General features: G+C 40.0%; 1 protein-coding gene across 8 annotated transcripts in view; it reads right to left on the reverse strand.

The window, feature by feature from the left end:
- The window catches only part of MAPK10 (mitogen-activated protein kinase 10), a 275,129-nt gene that overhangs the window by 194,162 nt on the left and 63,618 nt on the right, over positions 1-17,349 (reverse strand). The gene's annotated exons all lie outside the window — the stretch shown is intronic.

The following is a 17,349-nucleotide window of genomic DNA, read 5'->3' on the forward strand; positions in this document are numbered from 1 at the left end:
TGTCTTATGATGTCCAATGTAATCTGGACTGCAAACACGTGTAACACACAGTTTCAAGTTTGCGGTCTTTCATTGTTTATATTTAGGAAAAGCTGAGATCAAGGGTCTACAAACTTTCTAAGCAAAGGGACAATTTACTTTCCTCCAGATTTTAGGGGGCGGAAGTGGAAAATGCCCCAGCATCAGTGTGAAGCCTCGTACACACGACGGGCGAAACACATCGTTTTGCTCGTCGAGTTCCTTGTTAGACTGTCGAGGATCTCGGCGAGCCAAATTTCCCCATTGCCGTTGAGGAAAAAGAAGACATGCTCTCTTTTTGGCTCGACGAGATCCTCTACAGTTTCCTCGTCGAAAAGTGTACACACAACCGGTTTCCTCGGCAAAAAAAAACAGCAAGTTTCTTGCTGGTTTTTGCCGGGAAACTCGGTCGTGTGTACGAGGCCTGAGTGGACAATGTCTCTGTCTTGGTGGTGGTTGGAGTAAAAAGATTACATAGCACCTGTGGTCAGTAGGAGGAAGTACAGTGCCCCATCATTGGTATTAATGGGAGGAATAGTGCCCCATTGTTGGTGTCAGTGGAAGGAATAGTGTTCCATTGTTTGTATGAGTGGAAAGAACAGTGCCCATTGATGGTATCAGTGGGGGAAATAGTGCCTTGCTGTTGGTCCCAGTGGGAAGAATTATGCCTTCTATCAGTGTTAGAAGTAGTACCTCATATTAGTGGGATAAAGGCAAGCAAGGGGCAGCATCCAGCCCATGGCATGATCTCTGCTAAATGTCCATCACTGTTGAGTGGGCATTACTACACTGACGTGCTGGCTCCACCTAACTTCCACAAGCCAGGGATTGTGCATTTTTTATGTACAAACCTCAGATTAATGTTAAAACAAAGGCAAGCACGGCAGGCAGGTGGAGGTTAAACAAAAGACTGCTGCGGACTGGAGGGCATATTCTTATACAGATAGAGCTACTAGAAGTTTTACACAATTGGAGACATTTGGAGCTCACAGTGAAACAAAGGCATAGTGGGTACACATAGGCTGATATGTGGGTTTACTGATAATTTTTGCTGTGATTGAAGTTCTTCTTCAATGATCATATCTGGTCATAACAACATTACTAAGACGTGCTTCTGTTTTCTGACACATTTCTGGGAAAATATGTTCAATTTCTAGTCATTACATTATTGGTTTACATTACGCAGGTCATAACACCGTCTCTGCAAATGGTTTTTGACATGACAGATTACCTTTATGTTTATTAAATGTATTGTAGTACTGGTAATATTAGAAGAGATCAAGGCAGCCGTTTTCAGCTGCTCCAGAATAAAATTGCACAACTGATGATTGATTACTTCTACATGGATGAGCTGATGGTGTTTACTTTCTGTATGCTACTGGCAAACATACAACACAAAGACAGGTGTTATTATAAAATATAGTTTATGAAAATAGAATGTTTTTTTTAGACATTTATAGAAGGTAAGTATTAGTGGCGACCCTTCCATACGCCGCTCCCCTAATCCATGCGCCCAGTCCCTAATGCAGGGTGCCGTACGCATGTTTTCTTTTGTAAGCACATGATTAGAGCCTGAGGCTCTAATTGGCTTAAAAAAAGGGTGGGCTCGGGGGGCAGTGCACTGCCCCCTGAGCCCACCCAGTTGTGTGACAATAGACAATAGAACACCCTGGAAAAGTCTATATGAGAAATCTATAGTGCTAATTTTAAAGGCTTATATGCAAGTTATTGTCCTAAAAAATTTTTGGGGACATGTATCAATGCAAAAAAAGTAAAAAAAAAACGGCCGTTTTTTCGGGAGCAATGATTTTAATAATGCTTAAAGTGAAATATTCCTTTAAATTTCGTACCTAGGGGGGGTGTATAGTATGCCTGTAAATCAGCGCTTGTTTCCCGTGCTTAGAACTGTCCCTGCACAAAGTGTCATTTCTGAAGGATAAAAAGTCATTTAAAATCACTGCTCCCGAAAAAACTGCAGTTTTTAAAAAAAATTTGCATTAATACATGTCCCCAGGGGCAGGACCCGGGTCCCCAAACACTTTTTAGGGCAATAACTTGCATATTAGCCTTTAAAATTAGCACAATAGATTTCAAACGTTCGAGTCCCATAGACTTTAATGGGGTTCTAAAGTTCACACAAACTTTTGGTCTGTTCGCAGGTTCTGGTGCGAACCGAACGGGGGGGGGGGGAGTTCGGCTCATCCCTAGTCATAGCACATACCACTTCACTCAAGACTGATTAAGGGGCTATACATAAAGATGTATCATGCTGCCTGCACACTGTTTCTTGTGCTTGGAGACCTGCACAAAAGTATGAACAATTATCTTTACCCATTTTGCACACATTTTCTAACCTAAAATGCCAAAAGTGTAGGTGGGTCCCAAGTTACTCCACATTGCCACACACCAAAGCTGGGGCCCTATCAATAAACAGGGTTATCCAGGATGTGTATGGATGGTGGTTTGAGATTTTTACACTCCATCCCCTACACTTCCAACAAGGATTAGATTGTGTTCTGCAGTGGTTACTGGGCTGCTTTCAACTGATCAACTGATCAACAGGTGCAGAGCAGTGCACTAGCGGGTTACCTGCACTGAGCCATAGACTTCTATTACCTGCGAGTTTGGCGTGCTTTCTGAAAGTGCACCACACCTACATGATGTAATAAAAGTCTATGGCAAGGTGCAGCTAACCTGCAGCAAAGCCACAGGTGAACTTGCGGAGCGGGTAAACAGTGCATCAGTCTGAAAGCAGCCTTAGGTCCCTTCGGACCCTCTATTCACCTCTAAAGAGTGGCAGATGTAAATAGACTTGTGTCCCATTACAAACACCTACCTCCAATCCGAAAAAAGAAACAAAAAAAGAAAAGAGTGAGCTCTATAGAGTGGGCTGCAATCCACCCGCTCCGCTCATTGTGGCCTGTGACCAGTTACCGACTCGCTTAAGTGGCCCCGCTCTTTAAAAGGTTGGCCGACCCGTCATACCACAGCATCAGTGTTGTAAATGAAGCTGGTGGTAGAGGAAGAAAGTGGCTGCCGAGCAGAGCCCCATAAGCCGATGCTTCCTCTACAGCGCCGGCTTTTGCCACAGGCGGAGTCTATGGCAAAAGTTCAGCTAACCTGCAGGATAGACATAGGTACACTACACTGCACCCAGTGTGTGGTTAAACTGCAGCACATCAGTGTGAAAGCAGTCTTAGGCCCTTTTCACATGATTGACCCTACTCAATCGGACCCTCAATTGACCTCTACAGAGTGGCAGTAAATAGACTTTTGTCCGTTTAAGCACGCCAACCTCCAATCCGATCCTCTAAAAAAAAAAAAAAATAGGGAATTTGTCCCCTTCCATCTGGGCGGATTGGAGGGCCTATAGAATAGCTTCGACCTATCATCCGCCTGCTCCGATCTTTGTGGCCCGCGACTGGTTACCAAGTTACTTAAGTGACCCTCGCTCTTCAAAAGGTTGGGCACCCCTGGCTTAGTGAATAGTTGGGGCACAGGCCCACTCTATTTCGTCGATTCACGAATGTACTTGCGCCCGGCGCATAATATACGCGGTTTTCGTAAATCGTACGTCCGGCGTAAAGTTATTCCTCATATATGAGGCGCAACTCATGCTAAGGTATGGACCAGGGAACACAGCCGTCGTATTTTACGTCATTTACATAGTACGTGAATATGACTAGGCTTAGGTTACCTTCACGTCGTAGGTAGTGATCCGTCGTATCTTAGGGAGTAGTTCCGACGTGATTCTGAGCATGCGCAGTGGGATGCGTCCACGGGACGGCGCATGCGCCATTCGTTATTCGTATCTTTATGGCGCTCGGCCCATCATTTGCATGGGGTCACGCCTCATTTGCATGGCTCACACCCACTTCCACTTACGACGACTTACGCATAGGAAACCCAGTGCAGATTTGGCAGCACTGGCTTTGTGAATCCAGTGCTTGCCTCTCTGCGCTATGTCGGCGTAGCGTATATGAGATACGCTACGGCGGCATAAATATGCGCCGATGTATGTGAATCCGGGCCAAAGTGTTATGCCACTTAAAACCTCTTTCTCCATCAATTTCAATTTTGACCATATAAATAGAAGATTTTTTAAATAGTTTCTGGATAGCTCAAAAGCAAAAATGTAAATTTAAAGTGGAGTTCCACCCATAAATATAACATTACATCAGTAGTTTTAAAAAAATGTCATTAGTCCTTTACAAATTTTTTTTTTTTTTTTTAGATGCCTTCAAAGTGTTGTTGCTAGGCTGAATAGTTAATCTTCCCACTTCCTGCACCTAGGTGCTTAAGCTTCCTAACCTACACCGCACAGACTCCTGGGAATGTAGTGGGTGTAACTCCCCAGTCTCAAAGAATCATGTGACTTGGACAGCACAGGTGCTGAAACCTGATTTGACACTGCTTGTGCAGCACTGAGCATGTTCGAGATCTGCAAGGCTGAAATCCAGGAAGTCATACAGTCTGGCTTCATGATGCCCACACTTAAGATGGCCCCAGTCAATTTCTATTTTATAAAGTGTCTAAATGCTGTAACAACCTAACAAAACGGACCTTAGTTTATAGACTAACTTTACTAGAATACATTAAGCTTGTGTATTACTTGGGTTTTTATATTTAAAAAGTGAAATTGTGGCCGGAACTCCGCTTTAAGTATCTTTGAGTGTGACTTATAGTCAAATGTGCAATACAATCAAAATCCTTTTAGTATGAAGGCAGCAAGTGTCATAAAGTCTTGGCTAATAAGAACATGGCTGAAGGCTAACGAGTATGACCTTCAGATATGACAGTTGAAAAGTGCTGATCCCCCAGCACACAACATAAAATGAGCACATTTTGAGTAGCTTTTTAAACTGACTTTCTATTACACAGATAAAATGAACGTGCAGGTCCTGCGGGGCCCTTTCTGTATTTATTATTACTTTATTTTCTGCTCATGTCACCCATGGCTAAGTGAATACCAGATAGAGATCTTTAATAAGAGCCGCTGAAACCTATAACCATCTACATTTAACCATTAGACAGACTTTAGAGTTGGTGTAATCCATCCGGTTTCTGCTTAACAGATATTTACACTGCCTAATCAACATAACTTAAGGTGCAATCTAAATCCGTAATCTCTACAATTTTATCGAGAACATCTTCTAGCCTCAGGTTTGATTAGAGAGTCTACTTTTTACAGGATGGAACACCAGGGACATATTAAGAGTTTCTACCTCCAGGCCAATTTTCATACCACCCTTAAAACAGTTGGGTGGCTAGCCTGATTACCCAGTGCCAAAGGATTTTAATTTCTGTCTACCTAGTCCTAAAATTTACAAAGGCCTACCACAGCACAGAGTCAGGATGGTGACCTGAGTTTTTTTCCACTAAAGTTGAGCAGTACAGCTGGGTCACCTCCCTGTCCCTGGTTTGTGATAGGAGAATGAAAGGACAGCAGAATATGGATGAGTCACCCTCTGAACTCTACCCCTATCAGCAGGGCAGGACTTAGGGTGGTGGGGGGCCCCTGGGCTTGAGTCACTTTCGGGCCCTACCCGAAAGTGACTGAAGCGTATCCAAAATTCCAGGATCAGATTCATCTATACTGGTATAACCCATAATAAAAAGTAGAGGGTACAGTTCTCCCACTTCAAAGGGGTATGCCTAGGGAAGCAAAACAGCATAAAATTAATGTGCGTATGGGGAAAAATAACCCAATATCACCACAAAGAGCCTGGCAAGGAAAGAGCTTCCGCTGTACCTGTCAGATGGAGAGGGATCATATAATTCCGCCGTACGAGCCGTCACGTCTGTCCATCGGTAGCCGCCGCAACTATAAATATTGTCATTCGGAAGCCCGCACATGCGCAGAAGAATGAGCAGGCGTAATGACGTCACTGCGACCGCGTCGCATAATGATGACGTGTAGTCATCAATAGTAAACATAGCGTTGTCCCGAAGGACATGATGTATACTGTGCATGGGCACAAAAAAGCACTGACACAAGTCAGAGTGCAATGTATTCAAAGGGCAAATCCAGCAATTGGGGCCAAAGTAACATGCCACATTCAGCAAAAAGACAGACACCGGGCATAATATTGCAAAAATAGCTTCACAAGGGTGATAATAAAAGAAAGACAGTTTGTCTACTTGGACGGAGGACAAAAATGATCAATGTCCCTAGAACAGGTAAAAATGCTAACAACACACTTTAAATTAAAAATTAAATGACTGGCATATTATTGCAAAAAATTCAACGTAAACATGGGGGCCCCCTATTGGGCAGGGCCCATGGGCTTGAGCCCAGTTAAGCCCAATGGTAAATCCGGCCCAGCCTATCAGCATGTTCCTTGTCAGGATATGTAAATGCAGGAGACCAAAATAACCATAGTGTTGCCCTTACCTCTTCTAGCATCAATGCCACTGTACAGGAGATTAAAAGGGACTGATATCAAAACAAATCAAGATAGCTGCATTTAAAATACATTTCATTATGTCCTAATGAATACATACTGTACCTTTATTAACTGGTGTATTTTTAAATCTGTCTGTAGTTTGGCTTCAATAAGAAGGTTGATATGGTTTTGGACTGCAGAGAATTCTTTAAATCAAAGCAATCGCATCATCTCTATTTTTACATAGTATAAATGTTAGCACAAAATGTCATATTTTGAAGCACTTCATAAAAGTCATATTTTACAGACATTTTCAAGGTTCAGATTTGACTGATGCATGCCCACACAGAACTTTTCTAAAGAGCAATAGCTATTTCTGATAGTTTATGCCAGTACAATGACAGATATGCCACTGCTTCTGTGACACCAACGTCAACTGCACCATTTTTTGTGTGCAGCTAGGGCATATGCATTTCTTAACATGCATTACCTACTAACAGTTGTAGAATTAAAGGTAAAGGGGTTTCCTTATCTCACCACAAGCTATCAAAACTTTATTAAAACTAGACTCTAGGCAGACCACTAAATACACAGATGAAGTACATACTGTACAGTATATGACAGCTGTTTTACCGGTAAGAGTTTGTATGCCTGTCCATTCAGTCCTAAGCTTTATACCGCTCTTCCATAAAGCACAGCCCTATTTAGCAAAGGTGGAGTCCTAATCTTTCTCTGCTACAGTTTCACTTTCACTTCCAGGTTCTCCACCCCTATCATGTGAAAGAGAAGAAGCACATTGATAACCTCATATCTCTGTTAATTTAGCTTTCTCCTGATATGAGTATGTATGACCCTGGGGTGCCTTGAGGTTTCTTCAGAGATGCCTTGGCAAAGTGCCTAAAATTGTTTCCCAAAATTGTAAAAAAAAAACGGCCTTTTAGTTACACAAAGCTACAGGTTTTCATTGTACACCATTACAACCTTCTATGGCAAATGACATCAGTTGATTAGGAGGATGTCAGTTGCCTGCATAACATTCTTGATTGATCCTCCCTTGCCTTTCTCTATCAGCTTTGGGGTCTCATTAGCTAAGTGATGGAGAACAACTGAGGGAGAAAAGAACATTGGGATACTAGTCAGCACCAGTTTGCTGAAGTGTATTTACTTTGAAAGAAAAAAATCACTAGAGGCCAGTCACTTCACTTGATATATGTAAGTGTTTACAACCACTTTAAAACAATATAGATAAAGTACTCATTAATGTGTGATATAATTTTCATCTGTTGGTTGGCTTACGGGAGAGCTTCAATTGCCAATGTGGGCGGCAACTGCCGCTCCTGGCGAATGCTCTCCTCCTTTGAGTCACGCCAGCGTGATGCTGGGGGAGGACCCTGGGTTGGTCTGTGTGCCTACAATTATCCCCATTTAGTTTGGCTGTCCATGCTCGCTGGCTGCTGTTGCTGTGTCCCCCACACAATATTTGTGCATTGGCTCTTGCCATCTGGGAACTATACAGGTACTTACTCTGGGATTTTGTGCCTGCCACAGTGGTCCTTTATTACTAAACCTTTCACTTTTATTATATATTAATCACCTTATCTTTGGTATATTTTATGGTTAGACCCTTGTCAACACTTTACCTTATCACTCACCTTGGGATCATCTGTTTCCATTCAGTCACCTTGGTATATATCTATGTCACTTTATTCACACCTACTGTATTCCTTTGTCTCTTGACACCAATTTCTATTAGCTCACACTATTGTGAAATTCACTGATCTTTACACCAGGGCCACATATTTATTCTTGCTTTTAAGACTTTTGGGGCCACATGGATACTACCACACTACCACCCTTTTGGAAGTTGTGTGCTTGTGTCCATCGTCCAGCTTCCCGTTGGGTCCTCATCCCCTAAGCTCCCGAGAGAGACACTTGATTGTCCCCATGTGTTTAGTACCATGTGTTCATACTTTGTGCCAACATGTAAGTAGGAGGATGGATACTCTCCTTCCTCCTGACTCCCTTTGCTCCTTTTCTTTTGTTTACATTTCCTAGTATTGGGTTTACCAGTACATTACACTGGCTCTCATATATATTTTCTCTACAGATCACATGCATCTGCTCCTGATGAGGTTGTACAATCCCCGAAATGCGTCATGCTAATAAGCTATTCATGATGCATACATGTTCTTACTTATGTTGTGATTTACTCTATGACAATTTTTACCTTTCACTATCTCCTATATGGAGCAATTGGCCAAAGATGTTTATACTACTTTTTCAATGTTGATACCCTCACATTTTATTACCCTACATTGGGCTATTGGTATGATGACTATTAAACAAACTATTTGCGTATGTATATATTCGATGTGCTATGTCATGTGTATTTTTAATCAAATTGTTTTTTGCTATTAATTAACATAGTTAATTTCATCTGTTAACAATTATTTGTACATGAAAATGTATGCAACAATTGATCGTTCCTTATGAATATAAAAAACATGCATGACAGATACTATAATTTCACCATTCACACATCTGTTCTCCATTATGTTATTCTAAGACAAGCACTCTGTCACACAGTATGTGTTACAGTCTCAATTGTATTGAATTCATTAGGAATACAAAATGCTTTTCTTGAATTCTGAGTGTTTTTACATTATTAAAACTTGTTTCCTTTTTATTAGCAATGGAAAAATGCAAAACATATATTTATGTATTCATACTTGTCACTGTCGCGGTTTTTTTCCATGACCAGAAGTCAACATTTCAGATTCTATAAAAATGCATGGCAGGGAAAACCCTCCATCTTTTAGATGGGAAATCAGTAGCAGAAATTTGAGTTATCCCAGAAAACCCCCCTTTAAGAGAAAATAAGCTATCCTCCACAAACAGAATTAAACCACCCATGACTGAATGTTTGTCATTTATTACAAGTCCAGCAAAATACTTAATAGAAACTAACAACTCTAGGGCAAAAGGAAAGCAAAACATGGCAGTCAAGACTGCCCCTAAACTCTGTTCACATGGCAAGGCTTTTCATCAGTCCATCACAGAGTCTATCACTTATTAAGTGCTATTCACTTAGGTAGTTATTAACATACTATGACAGCCTAGCTGTGACTGTCAAACCTGCAGCATATAATCAAAAGCCACCTAACATATTCTACTTTTTACCCACGCATACTGTATAATCTGGAAAAAATGCAGATTTTATTTTTTATTACTAAAAATAATATTTATTATTTATCAAACATAGTATGATTTGATGGTATACATAGCCCATGTATATAAATAGCACATTTCCAAAGCTGTATGCATTCAAACCATAAGAAACATAGATATTTATATATGTTGCCATGTGTAGTCCCAAGAACCCTCATAAATTGTTCAAAGTAGACAGAATATGCAAGTAGGCATCTAAAATAGAACCTACCAGGGATGGGCATTTTTAAGAATCTGAATATCTATTCTTAAAGGAGTTGTAAATAAAAAAAAATGATGCTGAAATGACTGTTTACAGGGTATAGAGACATAATAGTTAACTGATTCCTTTTAAAAACGATTACAAATAGATAAAATAATAAATCATATAATGTGCCTGTAGTTTCTAGTTTCGTTTTTGCATGTTGTTTCCTGCCTCTCTGCTGTACAGAGCCACAGAGCCAATACAGGGCAGTGATGGTTTGGAAAACTAAACTGATTGATGCTGTGGGGTTTTAGACACACAGTAATCACACCTCCTTGATTAGTGACCATAGAAAGAAAGCTCCCAGCACTGTGGTTATCAGGAAACAGACAACCAGGAAGTGTGGAGATCAGAGAAGAATTACAGCAACTTGAGAGCAAAAACGAACAATGAAGACATGAAAACAGCACTGCATTAAGGTAAAGGAAGCTATTAAGATAAAACAAATGTTTCCTTTACAAACCCTTTAAGCTGTTATTTTTTACCCTTACTAATTAGGAATAAGCTGTCTGTGCTGTTATTTTTCTTATTTTCATTGTATCCCTGTCACAGTAGAAACATCAGCTTAGTATTAAGCTGTATGCACCCCACAGAGTATTATAGCAGGGTGTTACTGGAAGAGGGTGGTATGAGACAGTCATTTGCCACAGCTGCCTCCCTTCATGGGAGCCATTTGACACCAGAAAGTACCGTGCCTCTACAATTGCTTGGTACAGAGGGTAAAGAGTGATCACCTGACTGCTGTTGTGCTCTGTCACTAGACCCGCTAAACCCAGGGGAAGACTGGTGTATCATCCACATTGGGCTTTGGCTGTTTGTCTATGATTGGCACTGAATTCCAAAGAGATTTGAGCGGCCAATTTGGTGCGACTGTAAAACATAGATATATCACACTGTGCCATTCTGGGGCTCATGGGAAAGAGGAGGCAGAGGACCATATTCATCATGTAGCATGGAAGCTGGTCCTGGGTGGGCTCCCCTTCGGGAGTGGTGGAGTGAGCAATTTCCCCTTCATCCCTATTCTGAATTAAGTTGTGAGTGAGTAAGAGAGATTCATAGGGAGACACAAGAATGCTTCTTCCCATCAGAGACAAGCATTGGGTTTCAGGCCTTCATTTACACACAACAAATAGAAATAGTTATACAAGATTAAATGCCCTGAACTGTAATTCCTTAAGTTTAAATTGCTGTTTACTCTTGTTGATATGTTCAGTGAAAACTTTCGGCATGTAAAGTGGGCTTTGTTTGTTGGGTGGCTGCTGGAGTGATCATTGGTCATTTGGAGAAGGTTATGCACAGCCAATACTTTGAGAGAGTGAATTTAGTAGCCAATTGAGGTCAGGAGTGAGTGGTGGTTTAGTGACAGAGGGTCCAATAACGGCAGTGGCCTGGAAGGCCCATCATCTGTTCATTCACCCAAGTCTCATGGATCTCAGTTGTTGGACAGGTTACACCTATGGACTAAACCTGGAACCATTGCGTAAACTGGGTCTCTGAAACAAAAAGTAAAGCAGTATTGTAGAACCTGAGTGTATTAAAAGCCGCCCTTGCAACGCTATACCAGGGGTTCCCATTCAGGAGACACTCTACCAGTTTCATCCTTGATCACTGGCATACTCTCTGGGCTGCTAGTAACAAAACATTTGGTTTAATTTAATGCAATCTTGATAGTGCCTTTATTATAATGCCTTTTTGTGTGATGACAGCACTGACCTCAGGCAAAAAATATTGAGAAAACAAGTAACCCCTGAGAGTAAAAGGCTAAGTTCTTTTTTTCCGACTATTGCCGGGACAGCCACATATCAAAAAAAAATTGTGCCAGGTGGCGATCTGTCCTGTTTAGTGAGGTCGTTTTTCCTTTTTTGTCTATTCGGGGTTTTCTTCTCTTTTTTCCCCTTTGTGTGTTTTTTTTCCCCACAATCTATCCATGAACTTTTTGGCCTGCCCCACTTTTTTAACTTGGAGTCCAGCATTCTGCTACAATCTTTGGCAGGATATGTCTGGACTTCCGGTTCTATGCCCCTGACTACTTCTGGCTTGGTCGTTCTTGGCTTATGGCACTTCCAGGTTATGTCCTTGTAGGGCTGTGCTCCGATTTTTGATGGCCTAGTTCCGATCGCGGCATGTCCGGTTTTTAGCCTTTTCTGGCGACGGGATTCGCTCTTTTCCGGCCGACGTCCATGATGCGGCTGTTCAGTTAGCCAGCTCTTCTCTTTTGTGGATAGTATTACATCCACACCCCACCCTCTATGATGCATTGGCTCCGCCCAATGTGCATCATCGATGGGCGGGCATTTTGGATATTTAGGACGACGCCGGGAATCCAAGGTTGCCAGTTCCCTCTGGACATCGCAGCGGAAGGTTCTCACCATGGATTGATTGCTATTTTAGCATTTTCAATCTTTGGATTTTTCAGTCAATTTATTTTGGGATTTCTTCATGAGCACAGTAAGTCAGTTGATGGTCTAGGGAATCTCTCTGAGAATGGGGTTTTTTTTCTATGGATTATTTGGCATTTATCCTTTATAGGTTATTTGTCCCTTTCCACCTCGGTGCCTTTGCTTTTCTTGGAGGAGTTTTGGGACATTTTTGTTTTCTGACAATCAAAACTGAACATTGTGTTCTGTGGATTCCTTTGCTGTGGATGGCTTAGTGGACTCGTGCGGGTTCTGTGTGAGGGGATTGGTTCATATTTAGACAGATGCATGTACATGTAAGTTTCTTTGTATTATTTTGAATATTGTAATAGGATGTATTACTTTTTTAGACCGGGTAGAGAATATTATCATGGTCTAAAATTCCTATACAATGTGAATGATTGTATTTTTTGATTGTTTATTCTGCAATTGCAGAGACGCTGTTTTCCCTGAGGAAGATAATAGTATATATCCATATATTTCTAAACGCGTTGGGTCAGCTGTCTGACACCTTCAGGAACCTCTTCAATAGGTCCTCAAGGTTTATATGCAGATGCTGTCTATCATTTCTACATGTGCACTGTCATTCTATGTATTATTGTTTTTAACTATTTACCAGTTGGTGGTTCATGTGATGACAGCACTGACCTCAGGCAAAAAATATTGAGAAAACAAGTTTTTCCTGAGAGTAAAAGGCTAAGTTCATCATTGGAATAAGTTATATGTTACATCTGTACTTAGAGTGTACCATATAACATGTTCCTGCTCACGCCCCGCTCACCTTAATTAAGTTGTTTTGCCAGCAAGATCAGATTTGACCACAAGATGGAGCCAGTGGTAAATTTACTGTTTTTGGAGAAACTAGAAACTGTTCTTCTTTAACAAAAGTTCTCATCATTCTTCAGTCAAAGGAAGAGAAACAGGTACATCCTGGGATCACATACTCCATCTTATAGACCGAAAGAAGAGACCAGCTATCAGAGCAAATGTTGGACTAAAACTTGCATCTGCTTGCATCCCCTAAATGCAGCATCGCTGGTGAGAATTACTTATCACCATCTACAGCCTTGCTTATTCATTGTATTTCTGTATATTTCATATACTGATTATATGTAGCTGTATTTGTTTTTTTCTCAATAGTTTCACCCCACCCTGTTTTGTTAATAAAGCTTCAAAATGACGCCCAGGCTGGCTTGTTGCAGAATATTAGGATTTAGCTGAATGTCAAGCTACACACACACGTGTAGCGGGGACAAAACAGGATTTTTCACTGGAAACATCAGAATTCCCTAATTTGAAGAAGTGTCAACAATTTTTAGGCACCAGACCATAAACAGCAAGTAAATCAATCTAACAAAGTAATTAATATCAGGTAATAAATGTAGTTTTCCAACATAACACAGAATGTCTCCCGTACAACATCAGCTTTATTTAGCCAGTTCTGCTGCTTCTAAATTCAATTTATCTGCTCCTCTTCCTGTGCTGCTGCTGGAGAGCACCAATAATTCCTTATACGACAAACACAGTATGCCTCTGCAGTGCACCACACAACCTTCATTTTATTGATCTGTAGCTAATATTTCTTTAAAAAGTCATTAAAAAAGAACCAGGTTAGGTAGCTAGTCATTAATTCCTTTCTTTTTTTTTTTTTTTTGCAGGAAATTATTTTAAATGCAAAAGGGTACAACTGCTTTAAAAATACTGAGTTTTAATTGCATTTTTGTAAAGCTTAAATTCTATTAAAAACATACAGTACACATTTTTTTAACTAAGCCACATACAGTATTGTAGGTCAACAAGGTGACAGTTATAACCACTTATGTGAAAAGAATCAAAGTGACCTTTGTTCCAGTTGTTCAAACACAGTTAAGCAAATAGATAACTTTATTAACTGAAATAAGGGGCTATGTAGGAAAATGGAATGATAGGCACACTCTAGTCTCACAGTCGGCCTGTGGTTCCCCAGTGTGCCAGTTGCAGCTTCATTTATGTGTGTATGGCATGCTGAGAGCACTCAGAGGGCCAATAACTGTAGAGATTATTGATTTCTATAGTGCCCGCAGGTGCCTGTTTACTCCACACAGTTAACTGGTAGTTAACTCTACCGAATAAATCCCGTTCCACTCTGTTGAACAAACTATACAGTAAGTTAAATAAAGAATATGTAATGGGACCTAAAAGTACCAAAGAGAATACTGTCTACAGTCATTTGGTTTACCACATGAGCATACCACAATCTGGGGCATCAGGAAATGTACTCAATTGACAATTGTACTCAATTGCCAATTAAAAAAATGATTGGGCACATCTAGTAATATGTTGTAGTGTTTTGCAATATCCAGTAGTAGTAGTAGCCTATCATAAATCAGCCTTTATTTATCTGCCCACTCTACTGGAAACAAGTGTGTTGTGTTTAATAATCTGATATACAACTGTGCTCATAAGTTTACATTCCATGGAAAAAATTATGATTTCTTGGTAATTTTTTTGAGAATATGAATGATAACACAAAAACTTTTCTTTCACTCATGGTTAGTGTTTGGCTGAAGCTATTTATTATCATTCAACTGTATTTACTCTTTTTAAATCATAATCACAACAGAAACTACCCAAATTAACCTGATCAATAGTTTACATACCCTGGTAATTTTGGCCTGATAACATGCACACAAGTTGACATAAAGGGGTTTGAATGGCTATTAAAGATAACCATCCTCACCTGTGATCTGTTTTCTTGTAATTAGTGTGTGTGTATAAAACGGTCAATGAGTTTCTGGACTCCTGACAGACCCTTGCATCTTTCATCCAGTGCTGCACTGACGTTTCTGGATTCTGAGTCATGGGGAAAGCAAAAGAATTGTCAAAGGATCTGCGGGAAAAAGTAGTTGAACTGTATAACACAGGAAAGATATATAAAAAAATATCCAAGGAATCTAGGATGCCAATCAGCAGTGTTCAAACTCAAATAAAAAAGTGGAAAATTAGGGGTTATGTTGAAACCAAACCATGGTCAGGTAGACCAACAAAAATTTCAGCCCCGACTGCCAGGAAAATTGTTCGGGATGCAAATATAACCCACAAATAACTTCAGGTAAAATACAGGACTCTGAAAACATGTGGTGTGGCTTTTTCAAGATGCACAATAAGGAGGCACTTGAAGAAAGATGGGCTACATGGTCGAGTCACCAGAAGAAAGTCATTACTATGCAAATGCCACAAAGTATCCCGCTTACAATATGTCAAACAGCACAGAGACAAGCCTCAAACCTTCTGGCACAAAGTCATTTGGAGTGATGAGACCAAAGTTTTGCTTTTTGGCCACAACCATAAACCGTTCATTTGGAGAGGACTTAACAAGGCCTATGATGAAAGGTACACCATTTCTACTGTGAAACACAGAGGTGGATCGCTGATGTTTTGGGATGTGTGAGCTACAAAGACACAGGGAATTTGGTCAAAATTGAGGTAAGTTGAATGCAGTATGTTATCAAAAAATACTGGAGGAACATTTGCATTCATCAGCCAGGAAGCTGCGCATGGGACATACTTGGACATTACAACATGACGATGATCCAAAACACAAGGCCAAGTGGACCTGTCATTGGCTACAACAGAATCAAGTCAAGGTTCCGGAAGTCTCCATCTCAGTCTGCTGACCTCAATATCATTGAGCCACTCTGGGGAGATCTCAAACATGTAGTTAATGCAAGACAGCCCAAGAATTTACAGGAACTGGAGACTTTTTGCCAAGAGGAATAAGCAGCTTTACCATCGGAGAAGATAGCCTCATCCACAAATACCACAAAAGACTTCAAGCTGTTATTGATGTTAAAGGGGGCAATACACAGTATTAAGAACTGGGGTATGTAAACCTTTTATCAGGGTAATTTGGCTAGTTTCTGTTGTCATTGTGATTTAAAAAGAGTAAACACAGTTGCCTGATAATAAATGGCTTCAGCCAAATACTAACAATGAGTGAAAGAAAGGTTTGTGTTTTATTATTCATATTCTCTTAAAATAACCCAAGAAATCATAAATTATGCCAGGTTATGTAAACTTATGAGCACAACTATATATATATATATATATATATATATATATATATATATATATATATATATATATATATATATATATATATATATATATATATATATATATATAGTTGTGCTCATAAGTTTACATAACCTGGCATAATTTATGATTTCTTGGGTTATTTTAAGAGAATATGAATAATAAAACACAAACACAAATGTTCCTCCAGTATTTTTTGATAACATACTGCATTCAACTTATATATATGTGTGTATATATATACACACATATAGATAGATAGATAGATAGATAGATAGATAGATAGATAGATAGATAGATAGATAGATAGATAGATAGATAGATCATATATAAAAGTTGTCTGTTTTCTGCCTTACGTAGCAAAAAAACTTTTTTTGTTTTTTTTTGTTTTAGAAGCAGACATAAGGTTTCTTTGAGTATTTGAGTGGACACTTTTCAAAGAAATGTCAATGGAAATGTTTAGACAAGCTGTCCTCTAAAACAATGAGAATATGGATACTATTATTGTATGTTGGGCAAATGTCAGTTGGCAGTTAGATACCTCCATTGTCTTTACAGTAATTATGTGCAAATTATGCATTCAGGTAACCATGGTCAATAATAGCTTGACCTTTTCGCATATATGACCTATGGCATGTATGATACAACAGTGCCATCTAGAGGTTGAATTGGGAAATGTTTCACCTATTGAAAGGAGGTACTAAGAAAGGGGCCACACCCATGCGGGGATAGTAAAACTTTCTAAATAAAAAGGCCAGCAACTTAAGCTGAGGAAGACTCCATAATGACAGAACGGAAGATCCATGCAGAAGAAACTACAACTGATGATGACGCTATCACCTGATTTCCTGCAATCGCTAGTAGAGTAAAGCCTGGGGTCCTGGTAACCTACAGAGATCATAAAGCTGCTATAACCCGAGCTAAAGTGGAAGTAAACCCATCGATTCAACAGTTTAAAAAAGCAGTTACATTTCCGGCATGC

The sequence above is a fragment of the Rana temporaria genome, chromosome 1, assembly GCF_905171775.1.
Source record: "Rana temporaria chromosome 1, aRanTem1.1, whole genome shotgun sequence".
Classification (NCBI taxonomy): Eukaryota; Metazoa; Chordata; class Amphibia; order Anura; family Ranidae; genus Rana; species Rana temporaria.